The sequence below is a fragment of the Ascaphus truei genome, chromosome 14 (assembly GCF_040206685.1).
Source record: "Ascaphus truei isolate aAscTru1 chromosome 14, aAscTru1.hap1, whole genome shotgun sequence".
Lineage (NCBI taxonomy): Eukaryota > Metazoa > Chordata > Amphibia > Anura > Ascaphidae > Ascaphus > Ascaphus truei.
Window position 1 is genome coordinate 57,266,288 of NC_134496.1, and position 17,348 is coordinate 57,283,635.

At 44.1% G+C, this 17,348-nt stretch overlaps 1 long non-coding RNA gene across 1 annotated transcript in view; it reads left to right on the forward strand.

Annotated features, from left to right (window-relative positions):
* The first annotated feature begins 437 nt into the window (after window positions 1–437).
* Window positions 438–17,348, forward strand: part of LOC142466222 (uncharacterized) — a 30,253-nt gene continuing 13,342 nt past the window's right edge. Inside the window, exon 1 of the long non-coding RNA XR_012788089.1 lies at window positions 438–893. This is a non-coding gene — a long non-coding RNA (uncharacterized LOC142466222). The remainder of the gene's footprint in view (window positions 894–17,348) is intronic.

The window sequence follows — 17,348 nt, forward strand, 5'->3', positions numbered from 1 at the left end:
CCACATCATGTATGTGTAGCCCCGGTCCCCTCTGGCTCCCAGAGACCCCCTCCTTTGCCTCAGCGCGGTCGCGGGTGCCGCCGGACCCAGCGACGGACCCGCCGGCTGTTTCCAAAGGTGGGGGCCAGAGCAGGGAGCGTTTTGAGTCTCGGGAGGTTCGGTGGCGCACCCGGCTAGCAGGGGCCGCCATGATGGTTTGCACACGCGGCCATAGTAATCGCGCATGAGCAGTGAAGTGCGGGAGTTCCAAAGTCGCGCATGCGCAGTGCAATTGCGCACGCGGCCCCAATGTTACAGCAGCCTCCACGGGACTACAACTCTCATGAGGCCTAGGGAGGAAAGCCCCAGGTGACCCAGAACAGCCAATAGGGCTCAAGGATTCTCGGCAGTTGCTTTTAGATACAATTGGCAGTTAGCAGTTGGAGCAGGGAGCTAGTGAGTGAGGGTGCAGGGGAGCAGTAGCCCCTTGCACTAGGCCAGATAACTCCCCAAAGGCCCCAGGTAACGGTTACCCTTGCCCCAGTTTGTTGGTTGCTTCAGGGACAGGCCTTAGAGAAGGAGATCTGCCCCTTTAGCTATTTGGTTAAGTAAAGATACACTCTGTGGCGCGTAACCTGATTTCTGGGTCTGGGCTCAGACCCCTCTATATATACAGACTATCTTACCAGAGACTAATATATATATATATATAGACTATCTTCACGGAGGCCACGCTAAGCAGCGACTGCGGCCTGCCGGCTGCAGACGGATCCCCTTCAAGGTACAGACGTTGCTGAGCCGCGGTGATATTATCCACGCCGGAATTCACCCCACGCGTAGGAGGACATCACGTCGGATCCGGCAGATCCAAACCCAGTTGAATAGCGGCACCCATGGGCTGGAGCCCCGGGCAGGTACATTTAGTAGTGCACTAACACTTAAAGGGATAGCGCTATCTCCAACACATTGAGTGGGTGTGGACATAAAGGGACATCAGGGGATTGGTGCCCAGCACCCAAGTACTTTGGAGGAGGGAATATTTATGGTGATGTGTGCACCCAGTGCACTTCTATGTGTATGACTATATGCATTATTCTGTGTAGTACAGGTACCGAAGTTATTAGTATTAGCAATAGTAAACAGTTATTAGCATACACTGTATTATTGTGGTTCCTGTAAGAGGACCATCCCACTAGGTGGGAGCCCTTACAGGTGGAGGCGCTGTGTTCAATGAATGATCATGTAACCCCAGGCTCCCAGTGGCGGAGGTTCAGGCCTTCTGTGAGCCTATCAGGTAACGCACCACACCCGGTAACACAATTGTATTTCCCCTCATGGTCCCCATCTGCGATAGGGGGGGGGGCAAAAGGTGTTACTGTAGAGGGAGAAAGGGGGTGGCCCGGGATTAAAGGGGTTACACCCCATTTGGCCATCCCCTGACCTCCCCCGGGAGTCAAAGGGTTAACTGGGCTAAGACCCAGAACGGTGATTTAACCCCTGTAATGACATGTACATGTGTATTCCCCTGTTTTTTCCTGTTTTGTTGTAACATCTGGTCTGCAGCACACACACTGGGATCCATCCGGGAGCACAAGGGTTAATAGTGGTATAGTGATTATAGCCCTTTGTGTAATTTTCCCGCCTTTTCAGGCACCATTTTGCAGGTCCCCATAGGCCGCCATTAGGGCTCAATGCTTCTTAATGGTGAATCTTGCTTGGGGGTCCGGTTCCTGAGAAGACCAGCAGATGGCGTCCGAGAGGGAGAGCGGCGGTTTCCCATTGAAAGTCAATGGGCTCATTGACTTCAATGGAGAAACCCTCGAAAGAGCTTTCCAGGAACGAGTTGGCTGCCGTCCAAACCGCTTAACCGCAAAGCGGATACATTTTCAATAGGAGAGCTTTGATCACTTACAAGTCAAGTTCAACGACAAGTGGCGTGGGAATAAACAGTTCTAGGGCCCCTAGGAATAAAATTCTTTCTGTCCCTAGTTCCTAGACCTCCCCCCACTCGACCAAAACCGGGTCCCCGTATCCTGGATCCCCGATAAGGGTCGAACCGAGGAGAGCGAGCCGCGCCATAGGTTCCAATGGCGGCGGCAGAAACAGCTCAAGAAAACGGCTAAGTGTCAAAAGCTGAAATTTGGGAATCCATAGCTCCGGTTCCGGAGGGTCCAGAGGATCAGGGTTTGGGGTATCTGTAGTCACTGCTCCGGCATCGCTGCAGAACCATCCTTGACCCTCTTGGGCCAACCCGACGGAGTATGGACCCCCTTGAAAGTTCGGGATTTTTCCCATAGACTTCAATGGCGGCCAAACCCCATTGACCGGCTACGGCAGAAAACCCCCATTGACTTCAACGGCGGCATCGCCCCATTGAAAGTCTATGGCGGGGATTCCCATAGCCACCAATGGCGGCGGTTTGCCATTGAGAGTCTATGGCGGCGGAACCCGTTGTTTTCAATGGGGATTTAGTGAAAAACCGTGATTTCTTTTAGCGGAGACTTTTGTATTAAAATGTAAAACGGTTTTAAGTGTATTTGTGTATCTCCGGTTTCCCAGGTCGTAGCAGGTCGCAAATTGGACCATAGGGTGTCCCAGTTCCGGCATTGAGAACTGGGAAGTTTAGACCTGCTGGACCCAAAGGAACCGGATATTTTAATATGTTCATGTTTTATCCAACATACTGTATTCCAAGATATGGGTAAAACTCAGAGGAAATTCCTTTGCATACCAGAGTAGCATATGGCCAGAAAGGCGACCCCATGTCTAGGACCTGAGTATGTTTCAAAGGATTTTGTCACCTCCACTGTTTGCATGAGGGTGGAGACTCCTCAAACCAGAGTAGTCTTCAAGTGTTCCATTTCACACCTCACAACAAAGGATTTCCTGCCCTGTACTCCATTTGGTAGACTAGCTGGCATTCCTGATATAGAGGAGGGGTTATAGAAATGGAACCCCAGAGCTCTACTGTGCATATCCCAACTGGCCGGGGGGCATGGGTCAAAAAGTGTTCCCACGTTAACCACTGGCTGGAGTTAATTGAAAACCAATCCACGGTGCTCAAGGTTAAGGATAGGGCACAAAAGGTTTATAAACTGATGTTCACCCTGTATCCTTTGTCTTCAATTTATCATCTGATGGCTACCTGATTGCGAGAGAATTGCTATGCTATATACTTCTCATTCCCCAACCCCAAAGTAAGTGTACTTCTTGTCTGTTACTGTATTATTCGTATGTTCACCTATCCAAAGGAATAAATATACTTTATTATATCTAAGACTCGTTTCAGTTCAGACCCAGTGATAAATATATATCATCTGTTATATATATTTATGTGACCTTATACAGCCTGCCATAATCTCACCGTGACAGTTACATATACATATATATATATATTTGCCATGCTCAGTAGCACTCCTTTTGACACACACACGTGTGTGTGTGTGTGTGTGTGTGTGTGTGTGTGTGTGTGTGTGTGTGTGTGTGTGTGTGTGTGTGTGTGTGTGTGTGTGTGTGTGTGTGTGTGTGTGTGTGTGTGTGTGTGTGTGTGTCAAAAGGAGTGCTACTGAGCGTGGCAAATGTATACAACAAAAGTCAAGGGAGTCCAATGCTACATCCAATTGACAAAACATATATGGTAATAAGTATAAAGTTTAAATACTTCAATAATAATATTTTCTTGTTATTTAGTTAAACCCTTTGGCCAAAGCGTCATAAGCCTGCATACCAACATTAAGGTATAACCAAATGTGCAGGTCCTAACACTACACTGTGAACCTTTCCTTTTACCTCTGTATGAGGGGAAACAACCACAGTGGGTCCTGTCCATTCAGCAGCATGAGAGAACCTCCCAAGTTAAAAAGGTGGGGAGGGGTGAGCTCTGGGAGGAGGGGCCACCTAACCTCCAAACAACTGTTGCCAGTTAGAAATTAAATGAACACACACATTCCCAGTAAGATCAAACCCCAATACCCACCACATGATATGTTTTGTGTTTCAAAAGGCTTACACTACTCAATTCTAACCAATCAAAAGGCTTACACTACTCAGTTCTAACCAATCAAAAGGCTTACACTACTCTGCCAGTGCAACCTTGGGCTAAATACTGATAGCATGTAAAGAGCAAAGAGAAAAGTAAACATTTCTTGTTGGTTGTGTAGTAGCTTTGTACTGGGGTATCTACTGCAACCGCATATCGCATATCTGGCAAGCATGGGTATTTTACAAACCCCCTCATTTAGATGAGGGAATACAGGCCAATAGCCCCTTATTTATTCATCAGTGGCTCTCAGTCATTTGTATTGTTTGATACTTGGGCTGTTATTGTTCTGAGATTAGTCACAAAAACTCCAATCCCAATGACATCACAAGCCCAACAGTCAGAGGATGTATAGGGCACGTATTGGTATCTGTCATAATGTGCCCCCCTCCCCTTAGACGGGAGCTCTATAATAACAGCTTTATCCTTTTCCATGGTTATTGTCACAGCGCGGCTTACTTTCTGACGTGCAACATGCTTCTTTTAGATCTGGTTACACATAGCAGTTTCATCTGTTACTTCATCTCTGGTCCAATGGTAATTGGTCAAACTATTTTCCATGCCAAATACATTACTTGGCATGGACATACTGAACAGATACTGTAGCTTCAAGGACAAAGAGCACCTGCCATGTAGTTCTCGGGACTACATATTTCCATCTACCTTCTCTTGCTCCTTAGTATATCACAGCATTAAGCATGCTGCAGGCCAAGCCAACCCTGCTAGTCCTTTGGCAAGATCACAATGGCTTAGAAAACTTGTCTGCTTTATGTTTTCAGACAAATTACGGTCCAAATATGTCAGAAGACCTACAGTATATGGAAGTCCTCTTGATCACTTTTCATTTCATTCATTCAATCTGACTTTTTGGGCCTTGAAAATTGGATTTCCAAAAACAAACTGTTTTTAAACACTGACAAGACTGTAACAATGGTATTTGGGACCAAGGCTAATTTTTTAAAGCTTCCAATGATCAGAACCAACGCTAATACCATCTTAACCCCTGTTACTAGTTTTAAATACCTGGGCATATGGTTTGACTCCCATTTAACATTTGGGTTGCACATTGATACCTTGACATCCAAGACCTATGCCAAACTAGGTGTACTTTACAGGAACAAATCCTCCTTAAGTCAGCTGGTCAGAAAGCGTATCGCACAGCAGATGCTAATGCCAATTATAGACTATGGGGACATAGTATATGGCATGGACCCCAAACTCACCTTAGCAAACTTGATACCCTCTATAATTAAATATGCCGTTTTGTCCTCCAATGCAACTACAGCACACATCACTGCGAAATGCTGAAAGAACTAGATTGGTCATCACTTGGGTCTAGGCGCAAAGTTCATCTTTCCTGTCTTGCCTTCAAATACTTTCTGGGCAAGCTACCCACCTATCTGAACAAGCTCCTCACCCCTACCACTTGCAGCACTTATCATCTGAGATCTGACTCCAAAAGACTGTTCATGGTCCCAAGGCTCAACAAAGTATCCGGCCGCTCCTCCTTCTCTTACCGTGCACCCCAAAACTGGAACAACCTACCAGAGACTCTCACATCCACCACCAGTTTAAATTCTTTGAAAACTAAAGCTCCCTCACATTTTAATCTGGTCTGTAACTGTTACATATGCTTGTAACATATATTATCTAACTGTGCATGCAATGTCTTGTTTATAATGTATACCCTGTTCACTTATGTAACTGTATTTGTAACCATGTATTATTTGTCTTAACTCTGTGCCCAGGACATACTTGAAAATGAGAGGTAACTCAATGTATTACTTGAGAGTTACCTGGTAAAACTTTTGTAGATAAATAAATAAATTACATTCCAAGCAGGAGTCCAGCGGGAACCCACTTCTGCTGAACTGCCTATCTCTTCTCTTTTGCTATAGCATGTGTTAGGGTTTAAATAACTCCGGGCTGCATAGGGCTGAGGCCCCACTGCACGCGCCTGCACGCCCGCCTTGTGACCTGGCAGCGCGTGCAGAGCGCTATACCGCCATCTGCGGTCTGCAGGCGGCGTTCTGAGGCATTGGGGCGTGGCTAAAACAGGCTGTGTGGGCGTGGCCATGATGAGGGGGTGCAGCCACGACGCCGGCCAAACTAAAAAAAAAAACATGCCCCCTACACACACACAGAGCTCAGCAGACTTCTCCCTCCCCCCCCCCACCTCGCTCCCACTCCCCCGCCTCTCTGGAAATAATTTCCTTCCTGACTCCAAGAATCGGCAATCAAATTCCTTCCTGGATCAACATCCTTCCCATGTATACTTATTTGGTATATCCCTATATACCTTTCCTTTCTAAAAAGATGTAACAGAAAACCAAGGCGCTCTCTCTACATGAAGATAAATCACAACAATTAACGGGTTTGATACTACCGTAAACAAATGGACTGCTATGTGCACCAAAAGTAACAGTGCACTACTTCGGTGTCCGATGTCTGCTGCTCAAACCCCAGGGAATTTTTCCAGGATCCCCAAGACGGAAGAGATATAGAATAAAAGGTGAGCGCGGAAAGAAATCAGTAAAAAGCCAGAACATATAGAGCCAATGGTAGGTTGGCAAAGAAACACCTATACATTGAAAGATGCACAAGTGTTAAGTTAGCAACCCCTCATATATAGCCTCAATGGTAGAAAGAGGGGTTGTGACATATATCGTAAATTTGATCGCGTCCGGTCATCTGCTAAAGCACTGTGTTAGCACACAGACGGGACAGACTGCTACGGTGGCTGCCAAGGCTCAAAATGGTCCAAGCGAATAGAGCAACGCGTTTCACCGAAATCGGCTTCCTCAGGCTCAGTAGATTGGCTACAAGTCCTTATTGAAACCCTCCATTTGTAAATTCATTCATTGTCCATCAGCTGTGGGCCCTTAATGGGTCCTAATCTTATGCCATTAACACCTGTGTGAGTGTTATATATCGCAAGTAGTTAAAACCAATCACAACGCTGCATTTCTCCTGCAGCTGATCATTAAAACGTCAATCAAACTTCAAAGACACTTTAAAAGATGCATATTAGCTTATTAACATTTTGTGTAATATACAGTGTGAAACATTTTGATGTTGTTCAAAGAAGTTTTATAACAATATCCTATCTATAGTGAAGGAATAGAGTAAAGAGCCAATAAATGAGAATGTTGCATTACTAAGGGCACCAGTAGAGACTACATGTTGTTGCAATCACACAGATATAACGAAGAGTATATGGTCCCTAAATAACTTAGATAAATGAGTCCTAATCGCTTGCATAAATACACGTGTTACTGTTACACATCTCAAGTGTTACAAAATACTAATACCCAATCGCAACATTGTATTTTTCCCACCACTGGAAATCCTAGAGACCTCATTCAGACTTCAAGCACAGATTAAAAATGCATATTGGTACATGATATACACTTGAAAACTATTTGCTTTTGCTCTCAAACTTTATATGCTTCTAACTACTCTGAACAAGAATTGGAGTAGAGGGCTGATACAAAAAAGTGCTATGTGTCTGAAAGCAACAGTCGAAACAACATGCTGTTGCAATTAACAGTGCATGGACCAAAGGGCAGATTGTCCCTAAATAGTGGTTGCAATGTATCCTATCTGTAAACAGGGGTATAAACTTAATGCATGAAATATATACATATTAACGACACTACAAGGCAGCAACAGATGCAACATGCTCCTGCCATAGGGTAAACACTGATAGAGGGGGATAAATATCCCTGAGCGATTGTGGCAGTGTCCTAAATGGATGAAACAGAAAAGAATAATCACACAAAAGATGGAAAATAAAAATTGAAAAATGAAATTATTTGAGGTTTGACTCTAAAATATCTTAGAAAAAACTAACACATACATTGAATTCTAAAATATGTAATGATTTTTATCATTATCTGACAATTTTTTTTTTTAAACACTATTGATTTAAAAATGTTAAAAATAAGTTCTCAAATGTTTTTCATTCTTAAATAAAGGCCCCCAAGTCTATGTCTATATTGAGACCATATGGAACGAGTATTTTTAATTTGTAGATCCTCTATGTCTCTTGTTTACACAGGCTATTTAGCCTGTCTCCTCCTCTGCAATTTTGAGGTACATATTCAATCCCCCTAAACGTAAAACCTGTGATATTCCCAGAATGGACCGTATCGAAGTGGCGGGAGAGGCTGTGTGTGGCTAGTTTTTTCTTTATGTTGCCCATGTGCTCCAGTATGCGGACTCTCAAAGGTCTTGAGGTGCGTCCGACATACTGGAGTCCACATGGGCATTCTACCAGGTACACCACAAAGGAGCTTCTACAATTTATAAAGCCTTTATTCGTAAAATTCTCCCCTGTAGTGTGGGAATTAAAATTGGACTTATCTTTAGAAACATGTTGACATGTTTTGCATGTATGACAGCCAACAAATCCCACTGGCTTAGGTAGCCAATGTGTGGATGTATCGTTAGACTGTTTTTTAAAAGTACTGGGGGCCAATTTGTTCTTAAGATTGGCCGCTTTGGTAAAAATGACCCTAGGCTGATCCAATATGTGTCCCTTTAACACAGGGTCTTTTTGTACAAGATGCCAATGTTTCTTAACAATCTTAGAAATGTTATTGGCATCTTTGTTGTATTTAGTGATAAAAGGGGTTGTGTACTTCTCTGTCTGCTCTTTAGCCTTTGGCACTAGCATGTCCTCTCTCTTCAATGTGCTTGCCTTTATATGGCCTCGTCAACTAAAGCCTTATTATACTTTCTATTGATAAATCGCTCCTTTAAAATCTTAGTTTGTTCGTTAAAAACATTATCTTCGGTACAGTTCCTGCGTATCCTTTGGAACTGCCCAAAAGGGATATCGTCCATCCATTGTTTTTTATGGCAACTTGTATTGAGTAAAAAATTGATAGAATCCACTTTCTTAAAAAAAGTCTTAGTCTTTAGAGCACCATCCTCAATATAGATTGTCAAATCCAGGAAGTCTATGATAGTTTTGCTTCGCTGTGATGGAAAAAGTAAATTAATATTGTTATCATAAAACAGATCAAAAATGAATCCAGCTATTGTTCTGTCCCCTTCCAGATGAACAGTACATCATCTATAAAGCATCTCCAGAGGACTAGGCTCGCACCAAACGACTGATCCGACCAAATTCTGCCCAATTCCCAATTGTACATGTAAATATTGGCGTAGCTTGGTGTGAACCTAGTCCCCATCGCCGTACTGCACTTCTGAAGGTAATAGGTGCCATTAAAAGAAAAAACATTGTGATCTACAATGAACTTAATGCCATCTATTAAAAATTCTCTTTGGTCCCGATGTCTCCTTCTAGTGTTTTTTAAACCGCCTCACAACCATCCCAATGATCAATGCATCTATACAGAGAGGTTACATCACAAGTGACCAAGAAATAGTCATTTTGCCAAGTGATATCTTTTAACATATTTAAAACCTGTGCGGTATCGCGGAGATACGACCTTGACTGGGACATGGGCCGATTCACAAAGCTGTGATAAAATCAGTGCTTTTGCGGCCGACAATGCATTTTTTATCGCGCTATAAGGCATGAAGCCAAAAGCGGGATTCACTAAGAAGTGAAGGCCATTTTTTAAGGTCGATAAAAAAATACACTACTGTCCGACCTGTTTTTTGTATCAGTGCTATCGTTGGAGGGAGAGCTTTTCAAGAACCGCTCCAAGACTGGAATAAGCTCCCTGTGGCTGTTAGAAATTAGGAAGCTTTACTTCCATTCAGAAAGGAATTAAAAACATTATTTTGTAAGCAAAACATGGCAAACAGACCCTAATACCCTGGCAGCTAGCTTTCCTGCTCCCATTCATGTTCCCACCCTTTGTCAGTCTTCCTCATCGTTCCTCTACGTTTCCTTTCAGTAGGTCCAGGTTGTAGGTCTGGGATGGGAGTCCTCCCTAAGTTCCCACATGCGCTCTAGTACCGAGTTTCTTGGTGAGCAGCCTGTTAGAAAAAATTTGAAGTAAATAAAGCACCTGGCCCCAATGGCATGCACCCAACATTTAAGGTGCTAAATTCAGTAATATCCAAACCATTACAATTAATATTCAAGGACTCCATTTCCACAGGCTCAGTATCACAAGATTGGCGTAAAGAAGACGAGGTACCTATATTTAAAAAGATCACAACTGGGGAATTACAGACCTGCAATCCTGACACCAATAGTGGGGAAGCTACTTGAAGGTTTAGAACAGGATAATATTCAGGAACAGCTAAAAGTATAACACAATTATCAGTAGTACTTGTCATGGATTTATGAATGATAGGCTGTGCCAAAGTAGATTTTGCAAAGGTTTTTGATACACGAGGTTAGTGTACAAAATAAAGGAAATTGTACTCAGTAAAAATATTTGCACCTGGATTGAAAACTGATTGAAGGACAAACAGAGTTGTTATAAATTTAACTTTTTCAGGTTGGAGGTACTGATACACCTGCTTTTTGTAACTTGTTTATTAATGACCTTGAGGTTGGCATAGAGTGCAAAGACTCCATCTTTATTGATAACACTAAATCAGAGCAGGATGTAATTTCTCTTCAGAAGGACTTGGAGAGACTGGAAATGTGGGCAGGTAAATGGCAGATGAGATTTAATACAGATAAATGTAAGGTCATACATTTGGGATGCAAGAATAAACATGTGACTTATAAATTGAATGGGGAAAAATTAGGGAATCCTTGAAGGAGAAGGATTTAGGAGGTTGTAGACAGCAGGCTTAGCAATAGTACCCCTGGCCTTACACCTGCTATACAGACCAAAGTTTCTGAATGCCTCTCTGGAATATCATCCTGGATGGCCATCCGCCGACTGAAATTTAACATGGCAAAAACAGAGCTCCTCATACTTCCTCCCAAACCTGGCCCTACTACCTCCTTCCACATTACTGTTGAAAATATGATCATTCACCCAGTAGCCCAAGCACGCTGCCAAGGGGACACACTCGATTCCTCTCTCTCATTCTCCTCTCACATTCAAAACGTTTCTAAAACCTGTCACTTTTTCCTCCACAATATCACAAAGATACGCCCTGTAGAGGGAGAGAGGGGGTGGCCTGGTATTAAAGGGGTTGCACCCCATTTGGCCATCCCCTGACCTCACCAGGGAGACAAGGGGTTAACTGGGCTGAGGTCCAGAAATGTGATTTAACCCTTGTTATGACATGAAAATGTGTATTCCCCTGTTCCCATGCTTTATTGTAATATCTGGTTTAATCAGTGTCTGCATCACACACACACTAGGATCCATCCGGGAGCACAAGGGTTAATAGTTGTTTAGTGATTATAGCCCTTTGTGTAATTTTCCCGCCTTTTCAGGCACCATTTTGCAGGGTCCCATAAGCCGCCATTGAGGCTCCATGTGTTTCAATGGCGAATCTTGCTGTTTGGGTCCTGTTTCCTGTGAAGACCAGCAGATGGCGTCCGAGAGGAGGAGCGGCGGTTTCCCATTGTAAGTCAATGGGCCCATTGACTTCAATGGAGAATCCTCGAAGGAGCTTTCCAGGAACTAGTTGGCTGCCGTCCAAACCGCAAAACCGCAAAGCGGATACATTTTCAATAAGAGAGCTTTGCTCACTTAGCAGTCAAGTTCAACGACAAGTGGCGTGGGAATAAACAGTTCTAGAGCACCTAGAAATAAAATTCTTTCTGCCCCTAGTTCCTAGACCTCCCCCCACTCGACCACAACCGGGTCCCCGAATCCTGGACCCCCGATAAGGGTCGAACTGAGAAGAGCGGGTCGCGCCATAGGTTCCAATGGCGACGGCAGAAACAGCTCAAGAAAACGGCTAAGTGTCAAAAGCTGAAATTTGGGAATCCATAGCTCCGGTTCCGGAGGGTCCAGAGGATCAGGGTTTGGGGTATCTGTAGTCACTGTTCCGGCATCGCTGCAGAACCATCCTTGACCCTCTTGGACCAACCCGACAGAGTATGGACCCCCTTGAAAGTTCGGGACTTTTCCCATAGACTCCAATGGCGGTCAATCTCCATTGACCGGCTATGGCGGAAAACCCCCATTGACTTCAACGGCGGCGTCGCCCCGTTGAAAGTCTATGGCAGCGGATTCCCATAGCCGCCAACGGCGGCGGTTTGCCATTGAAAGTCTATGGCGGCGGAGCCCGTTGTTTTCAATGGGGATTTAGTGAAAAACCGTGATTTAATTTACCTCGGAGATTTTTGTATTAAAATGAGAAATGGTTTTAAGTGTATTTGTGTAACTCCAGTTCTGAAGCTCGTAGCAAGTCGCAAATTGGACCATAGGGTGTCCCAGTTCCGGCATTGAGAACTGGGCAGTTTGGACCTGCTGGACCTAACGGAACCGGGTATTTTAATATGTTCATATTTTATCCTTCATACTGTGTCCCAAAGCAGGGATAAAACCCAGAGGAAATTCCTTTGCATACCAGGGTAGCATATGGCCAGGGAGGCAACCCAATGTCTAGGACTTAAATATTGTTCAAAGGATTTTGTCACCTCCACTGTTTACATGAGGGCGGAGATTACTCAAACCAGAGCAGTCTTTAAGTGTCCCATTTAACACCTTACAACAAAGAATATCCTGCCAGGAATCCAATCTGGTAGACTAGCAGGCATTCCTGATGCAGACGAGGGGCTACAGAAATGAGACCCCAGAGTTCTAATGCGCATGTACCAGCTAGCAGGGGGGCATGTATCAAAATGTGTTCCCACGTTAATGAGTGGCTAGAGGTAATTGAGGACCAATCACCTGTACTTAATGTTAAGGATAGGGTTACAAAAGGTTTATAAACTGTTGTCCACCTTTTATCCTTGGTCTTCTAATATCATCTGAATTGTTACCTGATTGCGAGAGAATTGCTATGCAACATACTTCTCATCCCCCATCCCCAAATTAAGTGTACTTCTTGTCTGTTACTGTATTATTTCGTGTGTTCACCTATCCAAAGGAATAAATATACTTTATTATATCTAAGCCTCGTTCAGTTCAAACCCAGTATTTGGTGTAAATTACAACCTGTGATAAGCTATCGTCACACGCCCTTTCCTCAGAGAGGTTACATCACAAGTGACATCAGGCCCTCATTCTCTCCCGTCTCGACTACTGCAACCTCCTGCTGTCCGGCCTTCCTGCCTCTCACCTGTCTCCCCTACAATCTATCCTAAACGCTGCTGCCAGAATCATTCTACTCTTTCCAAAATCTGTCTCTGCGTCTCCCCTCCTGAAATCCCTCTCCTTGCTTCCGATCAAATCCCACATCTCACACTCAATTCTTCTCCTCACTTTTAAAGCTTTACACTCTTCTGCCCCTCCTTACATCTCAGCCCTAATTTCTCGCTATGCACCATCCCAACTCTAGCGTTCTTCTCAGGGATGTCTTCTTTCTACCCCTTTGTATCTAAAGCTCTCTCCCGCCTTAAACCTTTCTCACTTTCTGCCCCACACCTCTGGAATGCCCTTCCCCTCAATACCTGACTAGCACCCTCTCTATCCACCGTTAAGACCCACCTTAAGACACATTTGCTTAAATAAGCATATGAATAGCACTGGATAATCCTGGACACATGATACATAAAGCTTGGCCCCCTGCAGACGCACTTACTAGAATTCCCTCCTACTGTCTCTGTACGTTCTCCCTACCTACCAATTAGACTGTAAGCTCCTCGGGGCAGGGACTCCTCTTCCTTAATGTTACTTTTGTGTCTGAAGCACTTATTCCCATGATCTGTTATTTATATTATTTGCTATTTATATGATTACAACATGTATTACTACTGTGAAGCGCTATGTACATTTATGGCGCTATATAAATAAAGACATACAATACAATACAATACAATGTCATGCATTAGCTGCAAAGGCAGACAAGATCTTATCTTGCATTAAACAGGGAATGGATGGAAGGGAAGTCAACATAATTATGTCACTGTATAAAGCATTAGTACGGCTACCTTGAATATGGAGTACAATTTTGGGCACCACTCCATAAAAAAAGGCATTAGGGAACTAGAGAGAGTGCAGAAAAGAACCATTAATAAAGGGAATTCAAAATCTGACATGATGAGTAGCTAAATTAGATTTGTTTACATTAGAAAAGAGGCATCTAAGAGGGGATATGATAACTATATACAAATATATTCAAGGTCAATACAAGGAGCTTTCAAAAGAACTATTCATCCCACGGGCAGTACAAAGGACTCGGGGGCATCCCATTAGGTTGGAGGAAAGGACATTTCACCAGCAACAAAGGAAATGGTTCTTTACAGTAAGGGCAGTTACAATGTGGAATTCATTACCCATGGAGACTGCGATGGCAGATACAATAGATTTGTTAAAAAAAAGGTTGGACATCTTTATAGAAAGGAAAGGTATACAGGGATATACCAAATAAGAAAACATGGGAAGGATGTTGATCCTGTTAGAAATCCGATTACCATTATTTGGAGTCAGGAAGGAATTTATTTTCCCTTATCAGAGATCATTGGATGATATTTCACTGGGGTTTTTTTGAATTTGCCTTCCTCTGGATCAATATACTGTAAATAAAAATATAGGCTCAATAACGGTCGTCTAAATTTAGCATAGGTTGAACTGGATGGACATTTTTTTTTAACCTTATGTAATAATATCATCGAGTTAAAACAGGGACATTTTTCTCTGACAAAGTTCCTTTGAATGTAAGCTTATCAATATCCTTAATTCAGGACACTCTGTATCCTGTAAGCCTAACAGGTGAGCAGCACAACACCACCAGGTAACAGTGAGCTCTCCCAGGTGGTGGGGAACACCTGTTACATAAGCTTATCAATATCCTTAATTCAGGACACTCTGTATCCTGTAAGCCTAATAGGTGAGCAGCACAACACCACCAGGTAACAGTGAGCTCTCCCAGATGGTGGGGAACACCTGTTACATAAGCTTATCAATATCCTTAATTCAGGGCACTCTGTATCCTGTAAGCCTAATAGGTGAGAAGCACAACACCACCAGGTAACAGTGAGCTCTCCCAGAGGGTGGGGAACACCTGTTACATAAGCTTATCAATTTCCTTAATTCAGGGCACGACCGTGGCAGCTGTACACTTTTCTACCAAAGACCATCCTCCGTGCCATCTGCAACCATGGGGGAGACCTCTCAGCGTCTCCTTATGATGGTGATCCCTCGTCCGGCTGCGTGGCAGTTGCGCTCCTCTGACATCACTCAGGCGTGCCGGCGCCTTGTTGCGGGTTTTCTTTGTCGCCCTTGGTAATCTTACACATTTCGTAGCAGCTATTTGTATTTCCTGAGGGGTATACAGCCCTTTATTTGTTAATATTTCCGTTGTTTCATAGGGATTAATCTTCCTGGTCCCCTTTAGTTTTAATTCCTGTATGTCATTATGACATCACCAACACCTGTGCATTTTTTTTATAGGTAAAGTTACAGGGGAAGTGAACAAACATAATACAGGCTTTTTTTGGTCAATAACCACAATTTAATAATTGTAATCAAAATATACATGATTGTAAACAATGTAAATAACTAGAACGGCCAGAAAGATGGTTCAATTTGAACTAGATTTTGGTTAAACATTCTGTGACTAAAAGGGCCTGCACCAAACTGGTTTGACCTCATTAGTGCACCTGTGTGACCTTCGTCCCAAGAACAATCTGAGCACAGATGCTTGAAATGTACTTCCAAGCCACTGTGGATACATACCTTTAAAATAACAGACTGGGCTTCTAGGTAAACATTTGATTTAAGACATATAGAACACCCACAAGCTCATATTGAATCCCCAAAATAGCCACAACATATATGTAAGCGTATAAGTGTCACAGAGGAGTGCTACTGAGCATGGCAATAGTTGGTTAAAAGCTCACTCCATAGCATCTCCCACTCTCAGGGGAACTTGCCTGCTTGCAGTGTGATTGTGACAAATCTATTACAAGGTGCTTTTCCTGGTAATGTACAGGTTAATAAAAGCTTCAATCAAACTTAGAACTTTGCAACTAATTTTGACAGATTTATTATAAATCATTCTTCCTAGCAATGCACAGGTTATTAAGAATTTATATTAGTGTAGGGACCCTTGAGATATGGTCTGCCGTGCAGTGGCTCAGGGGCTTACAACAATTTGGCCAAAATGTTAAACTAAAAGACCATTTTATTTAATAGATATCAATATATGTATATTTAGGCACTGTTCCATGTATAAAGTTTCGCTGGATGTGCATTGAGCTCTGTCTGTGTTTCATGTTCGTCTCTGGTTTTAAACATTTGATGTAAGCACAGATTATCTGCAACGAGAGTGGCTTTCAAATGTCAAACTTGTATCTAATCAAACACCATATCATAATGGAGTTACGCAAAGGGAATATTTCAGGAAAGTATGTCTTACCTGCGTGTGCTTGAAGGTTGCAGGTACGATATCTCTACACCTGCAAGCTATGGAAGATATTTTTCAAGAGACCTCTGTCGCCCTAAAACCGGTCTCAGAGGCAGCGTTTCTATATGAGATGAGGACAGGGACAGGCTCAGCACATAGGAGAGTGGTAATTAGGAGGGGGGGCAGTCTCAGCACACAGGAGAATTGGAATAAGGAGGGGGGGGGCAGGCCCAGCACAAGGGAGAATGGGAATTAGGAGGAGACAGGCTCAGCACACAGGAGAATGGGAATTAGGAGGGGGGGGGCAGTCTCAGCACACAGGAGAATGGGAATTAGGAGGGGGGCAGGCTCAGCACACAGGAGAATGGGAATTACGGGGGTGAGGGGCAGGCTCAGCACACAGGAGAATGGGAATTAGGGGGGGGGCAGGCCCAGCACACAGGAGAATGGGAATTAGGAGGAGGCAGGCTCAGCACACAGGAGAATGGGAATAAGGAGAGTAAGAAAGGGGGAGGCTCAGCACACACGAGAATGGGAATAAGGAGAGGGGCAGGCTCAGCACACAGGAGAATGGGAATAAGGAGAGGGGCAGGCTCAGCACACAGGAGAATGGGAATTAGGGGGGGGGGCAGGCCCGGCACACAGGAGAATGGGAATAGGGGAGAGGGGGGTGGCTCAGCACACAGGAGAATGGGAATTAGGAGGGGTGGGTGGGTCAGGCTCAGCACACAGGAGAATGGGAATAAGGAGAGTAAGAAAGGGGGAGGCTCAGCATACAGGAGAATGGGAATTAGGAGAGGGGCAGGCTCAGCACACAGGAGAATGGGAATTAGGAGAGGGGCAGGCCCTGCACACGGGAGAATGGGAATAGGGGAGAGGGGGGTGGCTCAGCACACGGGAGAATGGGAATTAGGAGAGGGGGTGGCAGGGGGGTCAGGCTCAGCACACAGGAGAATGGGAATTAGAAGGGGTGGGGTGG